The sequence below is a fragment of the Coptis chinensis genome, chromosome 5, assembly GCF_015680905.1.
Source record: "Coptis chinensis isolate HL-2020 chromosome 5, ASM1568090v1, whole genome shotgun sequence".
NCBI lineage: Eukaryota > Viridiplantae > Streptophyta > Magnoliopsida > Ranunculales > Ranunculaceae > Coptis > Coptis chinensis.
In genome coordinates, this window is record NC_141460.1 from 11,884,034 (window position 1) to 11,903,184 (window position 19,151).

Genomic DNA, 19,151 nt, shown 5'->3' on the forward strand with positions numbered 1-19,151 from the left:
AACCACACCATAAATTATAAAACTTTAGTAGTCCACTGGAAAGCACAAGCTCATCCATGTAGTTTTCTCTAGGACCTTCTTTTGTCTTTGGTCCTCGACAAGGACTTGCATTGCTTCACGATCTGAACACGGACTGGGAAAATCAAACATCATGTGATCAGAATATATAGTATATATAGAGATATCACTAAAGAATTAGGGAAAAGAAGTATCTTGGTCAGCTTGGGCAGGAAATTGAGTCCAGTCGAAGAACCTTTATTTGTCCATGCATGTGGGTTGATGTTTAATCAGCCATGACTAGTTGCCTCCTGAAATACAGATTATGCCGCTTATTCACTTCTCTGTCTAACAAATAAAATACAGTTTGAAGTGATCAAATGAACTATTACGAAATCTCGATGGCGAGGGGTACCAACATCGACTAATGAGCTTGTCAAGAAACTTTCAAAGCCGCCAGAGTGAAATCAAACTAGCATGACTCCACCGCAAGGGTGTGTGCCGATTTGGAAGGTCATTGAAGAAATAAAAGGCCTTCAACTTCTATTGCCTAAACCTTGATCATTTTTCCAACTTGGATATTCGACAACGAGAAATACTAAATGTTGTGTAACTTATTGTATGATGGTCCCGGTCTACCGGTGCACTTTATTTGCGTTAAGTATTGGTTACCCTGAATGAAGAGATGCTCATTGTTATCAACTTGAGAATGCTCCAAGTATTGTGTGCGGTGCACACCTCATGTAAGACTAAGATCGAGGTTAAATCAAAGGAGCTTTGAGGTTCGGCTGTGAGCTTGAACCATGCGGTATAGGCCACACCTGAAATTTTTTATGTATAAGTAGACTGTCCTTTTTGAAGCATATGTATTGAATAAATTGAAATTAGAAGTTTGAACAAAGAAACCGAAGTCTACAAAACCCTACCGATACCATCAGAAATCTCGTGATATCGTTAGTTCTATGCACACCACAACTTGTCTTTTACTCTCTCTTTCTTTGACTTCTTGCGTGGCTTTCTTCTTAATTCGGACAAGAATCTTGAAGTCTGTCCCTCTTAAAATGCTCAGGCTTGAGGAACTCCTTGAGAATGCTATAAAATGCATATATCCAAGTCAAGTTCACAATGTATGTGTGGTGGACAGAAAAGAAGATGAGGTTTCTGATATCGTTACTCTGTACAAGTGATTTCTCATTTAATCCGAGTCCGTTAGCTGTAGATGGTTAGTTCAAGAGTGCTACAAAACTATATTTTGTCTTTGGAACGAAGAATCCCTCAACCAGAAATGGTTGTGAACAACTTCAAAGAGAACTCGATACTTCTCTTTTAAACAGAAGAATCATTCTACTAGAAACGCTCAATGTATTGTACACAAGAAGCTTTTCGTGTTGCCTAACGAAAGCTTGGTCGGTTAGGTTTTCTATCCACATCGTCTCTCTTACCCTTTAAACATCACTTCACCTTCACGCCTGAAGATAAGTGTTTAATGAAAAAAATGCTGATTGAAGAGAACTTTCATACTCAGATGATGATAATAGGATCAACTAATGAGCTAGTCTGGAAGCTTCCAAGCGCACAAAAAAGTAGGTACCTCCCACATTGCAATGGTGTACGTGGCCTGGAAGATTATTGAAAATATAAGAAGTCTTTTTTAAACCGTCATTTTCCAACAATAGGTAATCGAGAGAACGAAATACACGATGTACCTAAGCCAAAAAAATTCTCATGGACCCAAAGACACGCGCTTCAAATGTTATCAATATACAGCCACATCTCATGCAAGGCGAGATCGAGGAGGTTAAATTGATGAGACTTCCGGGCTCGATGATCGGATCGGACGAACCATGCGATAGGCAACACCGAAAAGTTATGCATTAGTATACTTTGCTTAATACCGATCTTTGTGAAGCAAAGAGTAAATTATTAGATTAGGAGGATGCTAGGACTACAACAACATACCTAAGAGGCTGAGACCTCTGCTTTTTTTGGTAGTAGTATAGTTCTATGTAGGGCTCCATGAAGTGAAAGAGAGTAGAAGCCATATGGGGTTATAACAAAGCTTTTTCAGTCTTCCTTCACTGGCATAGCTTTCTTGTGCTTTTTGCAGTCTTCCTCCAAGGAAACAAAAGAGAGAAGAAACTGAGCTGTATCAACATGCCATGTCCATGTAGTATAACGTCCAACAATTTCTTGACATTCCCGCATAGTTTGCATGGACATAGTATAGGATTTCCCTTACCAGCATCACATTGATCATCAAAACAATTAATACAAGCAATACGGCATACATAAATTCCTTACAAGAATTTATTTACTAAGAAAAAAGTCTTATATGTCGAATACGAATAAAAGTAATAACTACGTCAAGTAATAAAAGTAATCACTAGCCAAAAGGTGATTTCAATAACATTTAACCTAAGAAAACTAATAGAATCTCCAAATCCTTGAAAGCTAGCTATCTCCAGAATCTTCTAACTGAAAGTGATGATCCAAAACCTACAAAGCCAAAATGAACACCTTAAAGAGTTTGACTTTATCATTTTTCCATAATAGGTTTGATTGTCAGCAAAACAAATGCATACTATTTAGCAAATAATTTCTAAAAAAGAAAAACAATGTAAGAAAATACTCACCATGCACCAAAAGTCTCGCTCCCAAATGCCTTTAACCACTTCAAGTTGTACTCAATGAGAATTGTTGAATAAAGTCAAGTAGAACCGAACGAAGGTCTCTTATTTCATCTTTGGTATATGCTGCTATCTTCCCCAACTCTTGGATCTAAATTAGAGAAGGAAAGAAAACTAATATATATTATAAGGCATTAATATTCTAATTTAATTATATGACAAAGAAGTATATATGTGTTTACCTTATTTGTTAAAGATTGAGAAGGATCCCTAAGAAAGTGTCTCATAAACATCATAACGTAGTAGGCACATTCTACACCTCCTGGTTGTTTTGGGCACTACACAAGACAAATAATAAGATTAGTCATACTTACTTGGAAGGAAAAAGTAATAAAAATATCTGAATTTGCCTTTGTTTACCTTGACCACTTGCCAATTTGGTCCAAAATGCATCATTCTTTTCCCTCCAAAGATAAGTGAAAGCTCTAATAGCACTATAGAAAAAGAAATTAAATTGGGTATACACATATTCATATAAGACCTTGCTGCAAACATTTTGAGATCCAAGCTCACATTGCATTCACTTCGGCGAGGGGCACACGCATTAACACAACATATACTAAAGGAGGATGCTAGCGAGAAGCATCATGTAAGACAATACGAGTTTGAATATGTTTATAATAAAGTCGAGAACTTAAAGGGTTGGTATTTTAAAGGAAAAAGATTATAATCATACAAGAAAATACATGAAACACATAACTTACTTGTCAACAAGAACTTTTATTCTGAATATTGGAGTCGGTTCCCCAGAAGAATCCAACCAGTAAACTTGTTGTGATGATATATCAATAACAATCAATACCCAATGCCTCCTACAATGAAATAAATAGATAATAATTAATCCATAATGTATAGGGGTATAGTCATTTAAGTAATAAATATGATTAAGAGACAAACAAAACACTTACCCCAAATTGTAAGGAATCAATAGAATTTGATTCCAAGCTTACATAACCTAATCTATGTTGCAAATGCTGAATTTTCTCCCCATCATCATTCCCATAGTTTGTGAAGTTAGAAGGATTAGCAAATGTGTATCTTTCTTGAGAACTCATGAAACTCCCATAAAGATATCTAAAAAAATTAAAAATTAAAAATGTTACGATAATTGCATCTACTAATCAAATACAAATGTTTAAAGCAGCATGCAACTTTAGCTCACTTCATGTATGTAGTCATGCAGCTGACACTTAGCCAATCCATTCTGCAAATATCCAACAAATCAGATTTTTCAATGGAAAAATGGCCTAGCTCAATCTCTTCCCCGAAAAGCTCCCTTTCTATAGGGATGACAATATTATCAGACGATTCCATCGTGTTGTCAAGCATATCGCCATATTCTCTGATACTACATTCCATCTCATCAAGTGTTTCCTCCTTTTCCTATGTGAAATAATCAAAATATTGACGGGCATAACATAGATATGGACTTATATCACTAACGCTTACTAGAAAAAAAAAAAAAAAAAAAAACTATACAAAACAAATTGAAATTGAAAACCCAAAGAAATTGAAGAGAATAAAAGGACAAGGGCACAAATTTAACTTGAATAAGCTAATTCACATGGATAGAACTTCACAACTTATTATTATAAACATCATCGCTAAATCTAGAAAGAAAAAAATCAACGCATACTTTCAAATCGATTGAAGTTTAAATAATCTAAAGTCTACCAAAACTAGTTGCATCTGCAAAAACCATTAGGTTATGAGGATGAAACTTAAGTTAAGTTAAGATCTTCAAAAAAAGAAGTTTACAATGCAAAACACTAATATAATTGACACAAATGAAAATGTTAAAAGTGGTTGGAAACTTGTCAAGTATCATTCAACTTATAAACAGTATGGGAGTCACAACAGGATTTGTTTCCAGAATAGCGGCAAGATAAAACTCAATACTACCCAGGAGGCACAACAACCCGAGTTTATACAAAATGAAATAACTTTTCCTCCTAGTCGTCCTAGAACCAATTTAGATTGTTCACCAAACTCTAATAATAATTAACGGCACATAGTGTTTGATTACCAATGTACTAGTTTTACTTATTTACTAGATTAACCTATCTAATGCTATGAGTGCAGTGTGAACATTTCCCTGCCTTTCATTGGTACCTTCCTCTATGTGAATTTACTCTTTGTACTGGGGAATGCTAGAAATGAGATTGTTCCTAGAAAAACCAATTCTTCTTTATGCAAAAGTCTATAAATAACAATTAGTAAATATATGGGATTATGATCATATGAAATAAGCTAAATACACGTGGAGTACTAATTTCAAAGTTAGGCAATGCCTTCTTACTTTTAGCCACAACACCAAAATCTTTTATCTGCATGAGTATAGTAATAAATCTAAGTCATATATTAAAAGTACAAAATGCATATAAAAATACAATAATGTAAACTTTGACCTGTTTGCCTTTGTTATCCTTTCTAGCCTTCTCGATCCAAGTAAATCATGTTTTTCTTCCTACATGAATAAGGAGAAAAAAAAATTAGTATATGCATGTCAACACCAATAATCATTACTTTTTGTCTAATAGTTTACCACATTGCCGATTATCACAAATTCTTTTGGCCACGCCACAAAACTATGCCATGCATCCTTAACAAATCTCAAGTCACCAACCGCATGCTTGGGAGAGGGAGGTCGGGTTTGATTACAAATGTCAATTTGTACTTTCGAAAATTGGCTTCTCCTAAGGGAATATCATTAATATTTTCTTGAGGTCGAGTATTCTTGAAAATTGAGCCTTTAGCAACGATGTTGGTTTTCAAAGTCAAAGCCAAACTACACTTCACACCCTACAAAAAAAAAATAGTAAATCAATATATCAATATATGTACACTAAAAGTACGAAGTGTTAAGAAGATAAAAATGTTGACCTGTTTATTTGATTTTTTATCGTTGCTAGCCTTCTCGGGTGCATCAAAATCACCATCTCCTTCCTACATAAATAAGTAGGGAAAACAACATAATCAATCAAATGAATGAACAAGTGTAAATCAACCAAATACGTCATTAATCTTTATATGATTCTTTACCACATCGCCAACTATGACAAATTCTTTTGGCCATGCCACAAAGCTGTGCCATGCATCGCTAATAACGCTCAAGTCACCACTTGGTACTGGTATTGGGAGGGGGAGATCAGGTTTCATTATTAAGTCAATCTGTACTCGTACATTGTGTTCTCCCAAAGGAATGTTGTGAACTTTTTCTTCGGTCCAAATTCTTGAAAAGTAAACCTTTAGCAACAATGTTGCCTTTGGATCTCAAAGCCAGAGAACACTTAATAGCCTATAAGAAACATGGATATGAGTTAGAGCTTATGCATATATCGTGATAAGAATTATATCAATTTAAAGGATAAGTACCTTGGGTGTACTGAATTCATGATTGGTCGGAGTCTTCTTCATTTTTGGGATAGCATCTTTCACCTGCATATTTAATAAAAATAAATCAATATATGTACACTAAAAGTACTAAGTGCTAAGTGTTAAGAAGATATCGGTGAAAAACATAAAATGTTGACTGTTTCCTTGATTTTTATAGTTTCTAGCCTTCTCGGATGCATCAAAATCACCATCTCCTTCCTACATAAATGAGTGGGGAAAACAACATAATGAATCAAATGAATGAACAAGTGTAAATCAACCAAATACGTCATTAATCTTTCTATGATTCTTTACCACATCGCCGACTATGACAAATTCTTTTGGCCATGCCACAAAGCTGTGCCATGCATCGCTAATAACGCTCAAGTCACCACTGGTACTGGTATTGGGAGGGGAGATCGGGTTTCATTATTAAGTCAATCAGTACTTTCATACATTGTGTTCTCCCAAAGGAATGTTGTGGACTTTTTCTTCGGGTCCAGTCTTCTTGAAAAGTAAACCTTTAGCAACAATGTTGCCTTTGGATCTCAAAGCCGAGAACAACACTTAATAGCCTATAAGAAACATGGATATGAGTTAGAGCTTATGCATATATCGTGATAAGAATCATATCAATTTAAAGGATAAGTACCTTGGTGTAATCTGATTTCAAGATTGGGCAACATCTTGCTAAATGTATCCCCATCTTCTACCTGTATGTTTGATGAGATCTAATTAAGTCCCACAAAGAAAAAAAAAAGAAATCGAATCGCGAACACAAACAAGTCATAATCGATGCGAACTAAGTTGATACCTGTTGGTTTACTCTATTATCACTTCTACCACTATTAGATCCAACATTCTCGGTGGTGGTGGCGACTTATGCATCTCTTTCATCCTTAATGCACTTTCCTTTTCTAGAAACCTCACCCTTTCTTACGCTTCCATCCTTCTTGCTTTTTCTTCATGTAGTTGGGTCTCAAGCTCCTCTCTATTTCTCTTCCAAGCACGCCTAGGAAGTTTAAAGTATGTTGTTGGAGTTACAAACCTCCCTCCCCTAACTCTACCACTATGCTCTGGGGTTCCTAAAGCCCTCGAGTAAGTATATCATTCTTTCCTTAGTTACTAAATTCCCCTCCTTCTCCTTAAGGTTTCAATTGAGCCTACATGACGTAATTATGTTAATACATTTCAATATTTTATATATAAAAGTAAAAAGAAATTAACAAAACTTCAAGAAAAATGGACAATTCTTTTCTGCAATTTCCATAGTAGCATCATTCACAAATTCATCATTCTTCTTTTTTGCCCCTTAGCCATTTGACACTCCGATCATCATGTTCTACCGAGGAACCGAACTCTTCTTTCTATTAAACATAAACAAAAACTGTATTAGACTAGAGTATATTCATTGCTACAAACAAGAAACATATAATAGGACCTAGAGTATTGGACAAGAGGTGAGGTGATAAACCTTGAACCTTCAGCCACCTAATCGGACATACGTAATTGATTTGATAACCGACACAAGAAGAAAGCCTCATGTTGATCCAAAGGTCTCTTGGATTCCTAAGCCTCATTCTGATTAATCCGAAAACCTCAAATGAGTTGAATAGATTTCAAGCTCTAGCAGTAGAAGTGGAACATGATAATGCTAACACTCTTGAAGGACAAACAGAAAATCAAAGGAGCTCACAAGTTCTTTGAATCACGAATGCTAGGGAACTTGCTCAATGGTTCACCTTGGGTTGTTGATGCACATAGACATGTGGTCGATGCACCTATTTACGTGGTTGAAGATCTCAGTTCAGTGGCTTTGCACCATAATGATCCTAGTGTGACAGAAGCACCACAAGTTGTTAGTGAAATGGATAGAGAGGAACAGATTTGTTGTCTTTTTCTAGAGTCACCAAACAAATATTTCAGCTAGATTGTTAGAGAACAAGTTGGTCCTACGAATCTGATGAGCCGGCACTAGCTCGGAGAGCAAAAGTGAATGAAGAAGCGATCACATTCTCCACCTTGCGGGCTTACAAGCCGGGATGCCAAATCAAGATGCAGAGCCACCGATCCTCATAAAGTCGCTGAATTCTTTGCATTGGTAGTCAAGGGCGGATATGATTGATAGTGATCGATCAAGAAGAAGCCGCAGGTAACAAACACCTTCTCACAAGGCAAAGAAGAATTACCTTCCCCCTTGAGGTCCAAGGTCAAGTGGGAAAATATCTCTCAATCGAGCTCGCTCAATTTACCCAATAAACTCTCTAGTTTCTAATGAAGTGCTTTTATTGGAATCTTAGAGGTATTTCAAATGAGAAAACCATAAATAGGCAGTTTAAGCTAATAAAAGATCATGATCCCGACTTCATAGGGATTGGCCGAGCCTTTAGTAGACCCTAATCAGTTTCACTTGCATTTCTTTACAAATCCGGGATATCTGATTAGCCTTCATGTCAATCGAAGATCCATCTCACCGCCAAAATATTTTGTTTTTGTGGAAGAGCAATATACCTGCACCTAACCTCATTGTCCAATCTCCTCAAAGAAATTCAGGTGGAAGTCAATGGTTGTCCGATTACAATTGTTCATGCTTATTCTTTGTATACTTGGTAGAAGACAATTATGGAGAGAACTCACTCTCATTAATCAGTCCTAACTTGCCATGGCTATTGATTGGTGATTTCAATACTTACTTAAGCCCTACTGAAAAAGAGGGTGGCCTCTGCCCTAAACGAGAGCAATGACTGAATTCGGACAAGTTATAAATCACAATATGATGCTTGAGGCCCCCGACAAAGGGTATCATTTCACATGGTGCAATAGGCAACCTGGAAGCAAAAAGCAGAACTTAGGGTAAGCTAGACAGAGCATTCATGAATATAGCATGGAAAATTTCCGGTTGGTCATATAAAAAGTTCTTGGTAGGCTTTGCTCGGATCATTCTCCTCTAGTAGGAAGACAATTTGACTAACAGAAAATTCCTTCATCACCGGATGGCATTGAAAGGAGGGCTCAAGACGTTGCGAAAACTAAAAGAGTGGAAGAAAGTAGCAACCGATGTTTGTGTCTTTGTGTTGGCGGGGAAACTGAAACGTAGATCATCTCTTTCATACATGTACAATTCGCAAAACATTATGTAGTATCTTTGCTTGAGAAGATAGGATTCAAGAGTTCCATGGCCCATATGTGGCAAGAAGAGGTACAATGGGCTGAAAAAATTACACGAGGTAAAGGCAAAGATACAAGATAGTCACAGGTTTACATGGAATGCTTTTGTATACGTGGATTGGAAAAAACGAAATGACAAGATTTTTTTCAGAATAAGCAAGTTGGCCTTGACCGGTTAGTAAACTCAGTGATCGGAGATGTAAGAAGACGACTACTGGCTCTTAACATAAGAATGGAGCAAGGACCGGAAGCACATAATTTCATGGAAATGTGGGAGATAGAGGTTGGAGTAAAACAGAAAAAGTATGAGTACTGTAAGTGGATGAGAGCAGAGAAGGAGATACACAATCTGAATACTGACGGGACTCTACAAGGAATAGAGGGAGAATGGGCAGCAGTCCTACGTAATGATAGAGCAAGGAATGAGGATGGCATTAACACAAGGAGTAAGTAAGATAGCGGTACAAACAGACTCAACAAATGTTATAGCGTGGCTGAAAAAGAAAACCAAGTACCCATGGGCAAAGCAGAGAAGATCGGGGAAAATTCAAAATATGAAGGAAGAGATGGAGCAATTCAAAGATCAACCATGTATATAGAGAAAGTAAAAACCTAAAACTTACCCGAAAAAAAAAACAAATTAATAACAGAAAATTTAGAAAACTAAATGATTACCATCTCTTCTTCGAGACCAACATAGCCTGATCTACTGAGTCGGTGGTTATACACATTCTTCTTTCTCCTCTCAAATTGCAGCTTGCTATATTCCTTTGAATTCAAAAAGACAACAATAACTAAGTATAGTAGGGGATGAACATACATAACTAACTATCACTATGCAATTTGAATTTCATTCATCCCGAGTTTAAACAATTACTATACATACCTGAAACTCATCCGTCAATCTTGACTTCACAAACTGTTCCCAGTCATTTTGACGAATAAAATCATAAATTTTTGGTGGTTTCTCCAGTAGGCTATGGTCATTTATGTAAGGAGTAACATATTTCCTAGTCAAATTGGTCTTGAAAGTCCTCCATCTTTCCCCAATGGATGATATGACTTTACCCATACAATTTGGATCAATATCAAATATTTGCTAGACATAAAAAAGCATGTAAGACATCAGCTTTAGGAAGAAGAGCAAAAACAAATTGTTCATAATATAAAGTGCATAGAATTATCACGATTACATTACCTGCATTGCTTCCCATAAATCATCTCTCAAAGGTTACTCGTAAATCATGCCAAGTTTCAAATTCACTCAATGGTACCTTGGACCTTGCCAATGCACCTTCCATACCAGCAAGTTTTTCTCCATACTACCCGATTATTTGGCCTTCCTTTTTCATCATAGGCAACTCTAATTTTATTTCCATCCCATTTCTTGTTAAGCTCAATCATTATTGTTGTTCCTCTTTTCGTGTTTCCCTTTTTCGATTTTTCAGTTGCATCGTTCCTTTTTCGGTTGTCATTTGATTGGCCATCTTCTTCTGTACCCATGATAACCTACATGGCAAAAATAAAAATGCACAACACATGTTAAATCTATGTAGAAATTTTAGGGTATGACAGATTAACGGTCAATTTTCTAATTTCGGAAGAAAATGGACAGTGAATCAACAATCTAAACAAAAATATAGGAAACTAATGCATCCCATAAGCATTTCCAACAGCAAAGGCAGAGACTATCTTTACCAAAAAAAAAAACAGCAAAGGCAGAGAAGTGCAAAATTAAAAATAAAAAACCTGCTTTAGAATTATGACCAAGCAATGACATGAAAATAACAAGATAAACAAGACAATTGAATATAAACAAAGGCCTGAAAGCTTTATTAGTTTTATTCGGATCATCTCAAGATTCTCCTAAATACGAAAATTCAAGCTACACTATTAGAACTACCAGAAAAGAAAAAGAAAATAAAATATACAATAATCAAATAAATAGAGCTGAAATGTTTCATTTATGGGCTTTTCTTTTCTTTGAAGGCTTGTGAGCAATCCAGATCCCCTCACAATCTTCACGTCCATACATTGATTGTTCATCGTCATTCACATCCGAGATTCCATATCTGGAAATACTTCATTCATGAATGTTGTCTCCAATACCATCATCAATGAAGTCATCATCTTCATTCTCATTATCATGATCATAATATCTCTCAGGAGTTGCTAGGGCAACTGACCATTTAGGATCGATCTGATCCGGTACATAGAAAAAACTTGCTTCACTTGAGAGGCAAAGACGAAAGAATCGATTTGTACCCAATTCTACCAAGATCAACCGAAGATAAAACCCAAGTCATCTACCTTGATGCCATTCCGATTCTCAACCCAATCACACTTGAATACTGGGAGTTTGAACTTAGTGTAATCAAGCAACCATATTTCGGTAATAACACCATAGTAGCAACTTTCTAAAAAGAGTGGATCTTTATCTCTTGCACTTGTTATCTGCATTCCACTGGCAACTAAACTCACTCCACTATTCTGATTGACTCGTGACGCATCACGATCCTTTGTGGAGAAACGGCAACCATTAATCACATAATTGTGATATTTCAATACATGTATATGAGGACCTTGAGCTATCCAACGTAAGGTTTTCGAGACATTGTTACCAGGGATGCTCCTTTCATCTGAAACCTGTGTTCTTTATAAAATTAGTTACGCTTATTAGAGTAGTAAATAAAAAATTCAAGTTGTTTAGTAACTCACCCTTTTTCTTAACCAATCACTAAAAGTGCTAATATGTGCATCATGTAACCACTTTTGGCTTTTTGATTGGCGGGGATGGTTTTGCCTTAAGTAGTTCATATGCTCCCTACAAATTATGAACACCAACTCTGGTTAGATATGACAGAAAAAAATTAGAAAAAAATTGAACTCCTCAAATGTATTTGAAATGTCATTACTTTCGATATAAGGTTCAACAACATTTGTATTGTGCAACACATAACCATGTGCTTCCTCTAAGGACTTCCGGTCGACAACTACCAAATCACCACCTGATGGAGGCTTTCCAGAAATAATCTCCTTGGCTGTGTTGCTTTCAACATGTGGAGTACCAACAGCACCCAAATCAGATAAAAACTCACTACAAAACTCAACTGCTTCTTCTGCAATATAACATTCAGCAATGCAACCTTCTGGACGATTTCGATTTCTTACATAGCCTTTTAAAACCTTCATGTACCTTAACAAAAAGAAAAGGAATATTGATGGAATTTCCTATATTTAACTTGGTATAATTTGAACTATAAATGATATTCAAAGAACTTACCTCTCAAATGGGTACATCCATCGAAAAAAAATGGACCACAAAGTTGGACTTCTCTCACAAGATGTACGGTTAAATGAACCATAATGTCGAAGAAAGATGGTGGAAAGTATTTCTCCAGAAGACATAATGTGATTACCAATTCTTTCTGAGTTTCACGTAATTTCTGCAAATCGACTACTTTCGCACAAATGGCATTGAAGAAGAAGCAGAATCTAATAATTACATATCTCACATGCTTTGGCAACACAGATCTTATTGCCACTGGAAGCAATTGTTGCATCAAAGACATGACAATCGTGGGATTTCAGACCACCTAATTTTAAATCTTCCATTGAAACAAGTGGCCTGAAATTAGATGAGTAACCTTCGAACTTTTAGCTCATGCAAGGTTTTGCAAACTCGTAATTTCTCCGCTTTTGATAATGTGTAACAAGTCGGGTGGCGGTATGTTCTCAATCCTTTTCTTTCTCGTGCCAATTCCTTTCTCAAACCCATCTCCTTAAGATCAATGACGAAGCAACCCCATCCTTCGTTTTCCCCTTAATGTTAAGCAAGGTCCCAATAATGCTATCACAAACATTTTTCTCAATATGCATGACATCCAAGTTGTGTCGGAGAAGTAAATGTCTCCAATACACAAGCCTGGAAAAAATCGACCTCTTCCTCCAACAACGTGTAACATCATCATGAACAATATTTGCTCTTAACCTTTTTGACTCGTCACTTTTGCCCCAAAAAGTTACAAGTGTTTTAACCTTCTTCCGTATACGCACACCGGTGAGTGGTGTTGGTGCGGATCGAAACTCACATTTACCATTAAACGCCTTTTTTTGCTTTCGATACGGATGCTCTTCCGGAAGATATCTTCTGTGAGCCATGTACACATTCTTCATGCAATGCTTCAATCTGCAAGAATCTGTGTGTTCACCACATATCGGACAAGCGTAATAGCCTTTAACACAAGCACCGGACAAATTACTAAATGCAGGAAAATCGTTAATTGTCCATAAGAGAATAGCCTTTAGTGTAAATTTTTGTCGTTGGAAAGCATCATAAATCTTAACCCCTTTCTTCCACAATTTTTTCAAGTCCTCGATCAAAGGTGCTAAGTATATGTCAATGTCATTTCCAGTTGATGTGGACCGAAATCAACATTGTCAACATCATAAACTTCCTTTTCATGCACAACCGGGGAGGAAGATTATAAGTGACCAATACAACAGGCCAACAACTATATTTACTACTAAGAGAGCTATGTGGGTTGATTCCATCTGCCGAAAGTGCTAAGCGAAGGTTTCTTGGTTATGCTCTGATCCGAACTCTGGCCACTTATCATCCACTAGCTTCCATGCGGGTGAGTCTGCTGGGTGACGTAGTTGCCCATCAACTTCTCTCTCATTGGCATGCCATGTTAAATTTTTCGCTGTCTCTGCTGATTGGAACATCTTTTCGAATCTAGGGATCGGTGGAAAATACCACAAAACTTTTGCAGGCGAACCATTACTTTGCTCAATCATATTATCCTTCAACTTATATCTTGAAAGTCCACACGTAGGGCATGTCTTTCTGTCACTAAACCCCTTCCGATATAGTATGCAATCATTGGGACACGCATCTATCTTCTCATATTTCATTCCATACACTGCCAATGTCTTTTAACCTCACGATATTTTTGGGCAAGATATTCCCTTCGGCTTGGTTGCATGTCTCTCATCATTTGTAACATCTTTGTGAAGCTTTTGTCGGACCACCCACTCTTCGCTTTCAGATTGAACAAGTTAACAGTGGCAGATAACTTCGTATACTTTGAACATCCTCTATACAAAGGTTCCTCAAAGATCTTCAAGCAACTTCTTAATCATTTCAGGGTTACCCGTGATATCGATCTCGTCGCGGCTGAACCAATTTTGTTGTTTCAAATTGATCCTCTACAGTGCTCCCACTCAAAATGATGATGGGAAGGCTCATCCATCCATATCACGAGGGAGCTGCACTTGTTGTTCTTTTTCCATGCCATGTCCATGTAGTATAACTTTGGCACATGCCATTGAAATACAAATGATTTTTACGCCGAAGTTCCATCAATTTCTTGACATTCCCGCATAGTTTGCATGGACATCGATAGGATTTCCCTCACCAAAGATGGCCCCGTGCAAATCAAATAGAAAATTCTGAACCCCTACTTGAATTCAATAGATAACTTATCCTTGGACATCCAACCCTTATCCATTTTGAAGGTGTCAAAGAGTAATCTGAATGTAAACAATATTGTTCAGTTAACAAAGTAATCAAAAGGCATTTTTTAATCCCCCACGAATATGCGAGATATGAAATCTAACAAGAACACTACATGACCAGTCTTTATTTCTAATAAAACATTAATAATGCTACGTATTATATGGTCAGGGGTTGCTCGATACTAGCTATTTAATACATACAGACAAATAACGAGGTGAACAAACTAGAATTCATGCGTAACCATGTTACTTCTTCATTTTATAGCTTAACTAGACGTACAAAAACAGGTTTTCCTCTTTTTTAAGGTAAAACTATATATCAACATCATTGAAAGTAAAACCTATGCTATGAGAATCAAAGTTAACTTACTGAATTAATAGATATTCAGGCATATACACAGTAAAGTAACAATACTTGAATTCAATAGTGCAACATTTTAAGCGAGTAACAACTAAAACTATAAATGTATGGACTATTGACCAATAAAAAAATGGTTGTACTATCCAAAAACAAAGGTGCATAACAGAAAACATGTTTCCTCACACTCATGTACACAAAACAAAATTGATAAAGTCATATACACATGAACAAAGGTTAACCCAAAAAGATTAAACTTAATCAGATAAAGAAGATAGAAGTGTACCAACTCTAAAAGCAACCCAAGTTGGAGCAAAGCAATCAGGACCTTCTCTTGTCCAATTCGATTCTAACAAGGACTGGAAGTGATAAAAGATCTGCAAATAAATAAATAAAATGTTTAGTCAGCTAATTCACTACTTAGGATATAACAATGGCAATAAACAAGCTGAAAAAACAAGAGTGAACCTATTTACAATTGAGAAAGCATATCAAATGGTTCTACTACCCAAATACAAAATTTCATGACGAAAACCTTGCATTCTCAACTTACGTAAAACCAAGTTGCAAGGGCAGAAGTTTACCCTGAAAGCTAAACTTATTAGGGTTGCAATTTTAACAGATTGCAATAAAGTAACATAGATTGCAAAGCTATGAATTACCAAGCAAAATGAGGTAAACTACTGATATTCCAATGAGAAGATTAATGAAAGCAAACATATTACAGAAAGGGTAATCTTCTTTGCTCCCAAATAAGATGTTCATCCCCTCCACCGTCGACTCTCGGTTCACGGTGTTCATCCCCTCCTACCCAGTTCATGTGGACGTGGCCCCGCTAGAATGCCTACCATTCCACCGTATATCTTATTTCGGATCCATCGGCCGCCGGACCCCGGTAATCACAAATTGGGTCGCTCTGATGCTTGAACATTGGTTGTATGGATTGAAGACAATAAAGGATGGGAATGGGGTTTGGAATCTCAACCGACACAATATTGTCAAATACCTATCTTCCTTTGCTTGGCTCTACTACTACTTACAATAATAAGATTCCTACAGAAGTCCTTTAACAACCATAGCCAAGGTAAGCCTCATTCAAAGCTAGTACTACATCATGTAGTAAGAGTGTAAGACTACAATACCGCCTTTATTACTAACGTTTGAGATCGTCTCAAACAAATCTTGCTCTTCTACTAAGCTCTTACGAAACTATTACCATTTTGTGCATACCATGTTGCTTAAGTTGCATCCTTCTTCAAGTTCTAATGATGCCACACTTCAATGGAATAGGTGTTCTGGCAAAAAACTTCCACAACATGCTTAAGTAGGAGTCCAAGTAATGCAATTGGAAGCATGAACACACACCTAATGTACCCAACACAGCCACGAAAGGGGAAGAAGAAGAACGAAAGACGAAAGAAAATCTTCAAACTCACTCCCTTACCCAAGGTCTCAAGTTTTTCAAAAAAGCAGGAAAAAACAAGCCTATTTACCAGGTACTAGAATGCACTGTGGAGGATGTAGAAGAGGTTAAAGTATTGGTCAAAATTCTTCCCATCTTTGCTTGCACCATCATGTTTAACTGCTGTCTAGCCCAACTATCCACCTTCTCTGTGGAACAAGCAGTGACAATGGACACAAAGGTTGGATCCTTGAAGGTTCCACCTGCCTCCCTTCTTGTCTTCCCTATTCTATTCATCATAATCCTCACGCCGCTCTATGACCATCTCATCATCCCATTTGCTAGGAAAGCAACGAAAACTGAGATGGGAATATCTCACTTGCAACGAATTGGTAATTGGGTTGGTACTATCTATCATTGCAATGGCAATCGCGAGCTTTGGTTGAAGTCAAGCCGAAAGAGGGTGGCTACTCATTCAGGTCTACTTGACTCCAATGATCCATTACCAATCACATTCTTCTAGGTGGCTTTGCGAAGACTTGTTTCTTGGTTCAAATGACTTGTTCACCTTGGTCAAGTTCTTCGAATTCTTCTTCCACCGAGGCACCTGCAAGAATCAGGTCTTTGGCCATGGCACTGTCATGGGCTTCATTGGCAATGGGGTACTACCTCAGCTCAGTTCTTGTTTTGGTAGTCAGCAGCATCACAGGTACCTCCAAGAACACACCATGGCTATCTGGTAGCAACTTGAATCATTACCATCTCGAGCGGTTCTACTGGTTAATGTGTGTCTTAAGTGGATTAAATTTCTTACACTATCTCTTCTCGGCAAGATGGTACAGGCATAGGTCTCTAGCAAGTATGAACCACTGGAATTATGCTTAAGATTTACCATTGGGGATGATCTCATAAGTCAAATTTCCATCTCAAATATAAGTTTTCAATTTACAGATTCAAACATTAATTTCTTGGAAGTACTTAAACTGATTACTACCATATAATGAAGATTTTTATGTTTCGAAATCCATCATTGATGCTACAATAAAACTATTCTGAAAAAAATCAAATGTAAAACTGTTACCCGAAATGACAAGTCCTACAAGTAGTTTAGAGTCAAGTTCCAGGATCTGCTTCCCCACTTTGTCTGAGCCTATATATAAAAGTATAATCAGAGACATTAGAGTTGTACTGAATATCAAATGAAGGGGGTCTGATACTTGCCAAAAAAGAACCATAGCCTCATTGTGTGGTCTGAAATCCAAGACCACATAAGAAGACTAGGGGGTTGTGCAAAAGGTAGCTTTCGACATTTAAAAGTAGTATTTGACTTTGGGTGGCCAGAACTCTAAATTCTCAGGGGACCGACCATTTGTACATCAATGCCTCATTGCTTCCACTAGCAGCCAATGTTTCTGTTAATCATGTTATTAGATACAAAGTTCGTTTCGTCTTATGGAGGGCAACTCGTTAACAAGCTTATCGATAGCACTATTTGTTCTAATACTACTGGCCTGGATCTATTCTTAACTCTAGTGGGTGTTACAGAAACTGCGAGTTCAAATACCAAGGAAAAGGCAATGCATTTAACCGAAATAGAATGAATGATTCTTATTTTAAATAATGAAGACAATCCAAATTCGTGGAATAAGTTCAATTAAGTTAATCGGAAGAATCTGTTTGGTCTCATACTCTCATCAGCCTATTTGTGTGCAATCACGCTACCTTAAATAATAACACTAGCTTGATATAGTAGCTTAAATAATAACACTACCTTAAATAATAACACTAGCTTAAATAATAACACTAGCTTGATACAAGAAAAAAGCTCGCTATGTACAATAAGGCCTTATCTGAAAAAAGATAAGAGTAATACCTGCTCAAAAGCAAATCAAGTTGAGGCAAAGTTGAGATCTAATTTAACCTCCTCAGATCCAATTTGTTTTAACAAGGAATGAATAGCTGATGTAAAAACTGCAAATCAGTTTATAAAGGTTAGGCACTAACTTATTTATACATGAATTTTCAAAAATCTGACTAGTTTTGAACACTATATAATCTCCTAGCTTAATCTAAGATAATTTTAGTACCAAAACCCAGAAGAGTTGTTAAACTGCTGAGTTGAAATGGGTAGTGGAACTTGAATTATTTCTGAGTCGTGCGAGAGGTGAAGAGGGCAAAATACACGGATAGTGGAGAGCGCGCGAGATAGCTGGATTAAAAATACACGAATTGAAGAGATATATAGTGGAGATCGAGCGAGATAGTTAGCGAGATAGTTGGGATTAAAAATAAACGAACAGATAGCAAAGAGCGAGATACTTGGGATTAGAATGGCGGTTGCCATTATCACGAAGTTAAATGAATGATATCGATATTCTGATCGACGAGATAAAGAGTACCGGGTAGAGCGGGAGTTCAATTTTTGGACTTCTATTTTTTTTTTTTTGATTTCTGTTTTCTTTAATTTATTCCGAGATATTTGGTATAATAGCTATTATATCATTTTAGTGCGAGATATTTGGTATAATAGCTATTATATCATTTGAGTGCCGAGATATTTGGTTTAATATCAATTATATCACCAATGTGAGATAAATTAAATTTCCTATTATATCAGTTTTAGAATGGTGAGATAAATGAAATT

General features: G+C 36.7%; 2 long non-coding RNA genes and 1 pseudogene across 2 annotated transcripts; 1 reads left to right on the plus strand and 2 right to left on the minus strand.

Moving 5' to 3' along the window:
• Window positions 1-2,180: 2,180 nt before the first annotated feature.
• On the minus strand, window positions 2,181-3,069 carry LOC147496696 (uncharacterized). The gene is made up of 4 exons (XR_015197173.1): window positions 3,045-3,069; window positions 2,867-2,962; window positions 2,631-2,775; window positions 2,181-2,493 (listed from the first exon to the last, which is right to left on the minus strand). It is a non-coding gene; the product is annotated as an uncharacterized LOC147496696 (long non-coding RNA).
• Window positions 3,070-5,364: 2,295 nt separating this feature from the next.
• On the minus strand, window positions 5,365-5,896 carry LOC147496697 (uncharacterized). The gene is made up of 3 exons (XR_015194351.1): window positions 5,727-5,896; window positions 5,568-5,630; window positions 5,365-5,486 (listed from the first exon to the last, which is right to left on the minus strand). It is a non-coding gene; the product is annotated as an uncharacterized LOC147496697 (long non-coding RNA).
• A 10,136-nt stretch (window positions 5,897-16,032) lies between these two features.
• LOC147496698 (protein NRT1/ PTR FAMILY 4.6 pseudogene) lies at window positions 16,033-17,392 on the plus strand (annotated as a pseudogene).
• Window positions 17,393-19,151: the final 1,759 nt, after the last annotated feature.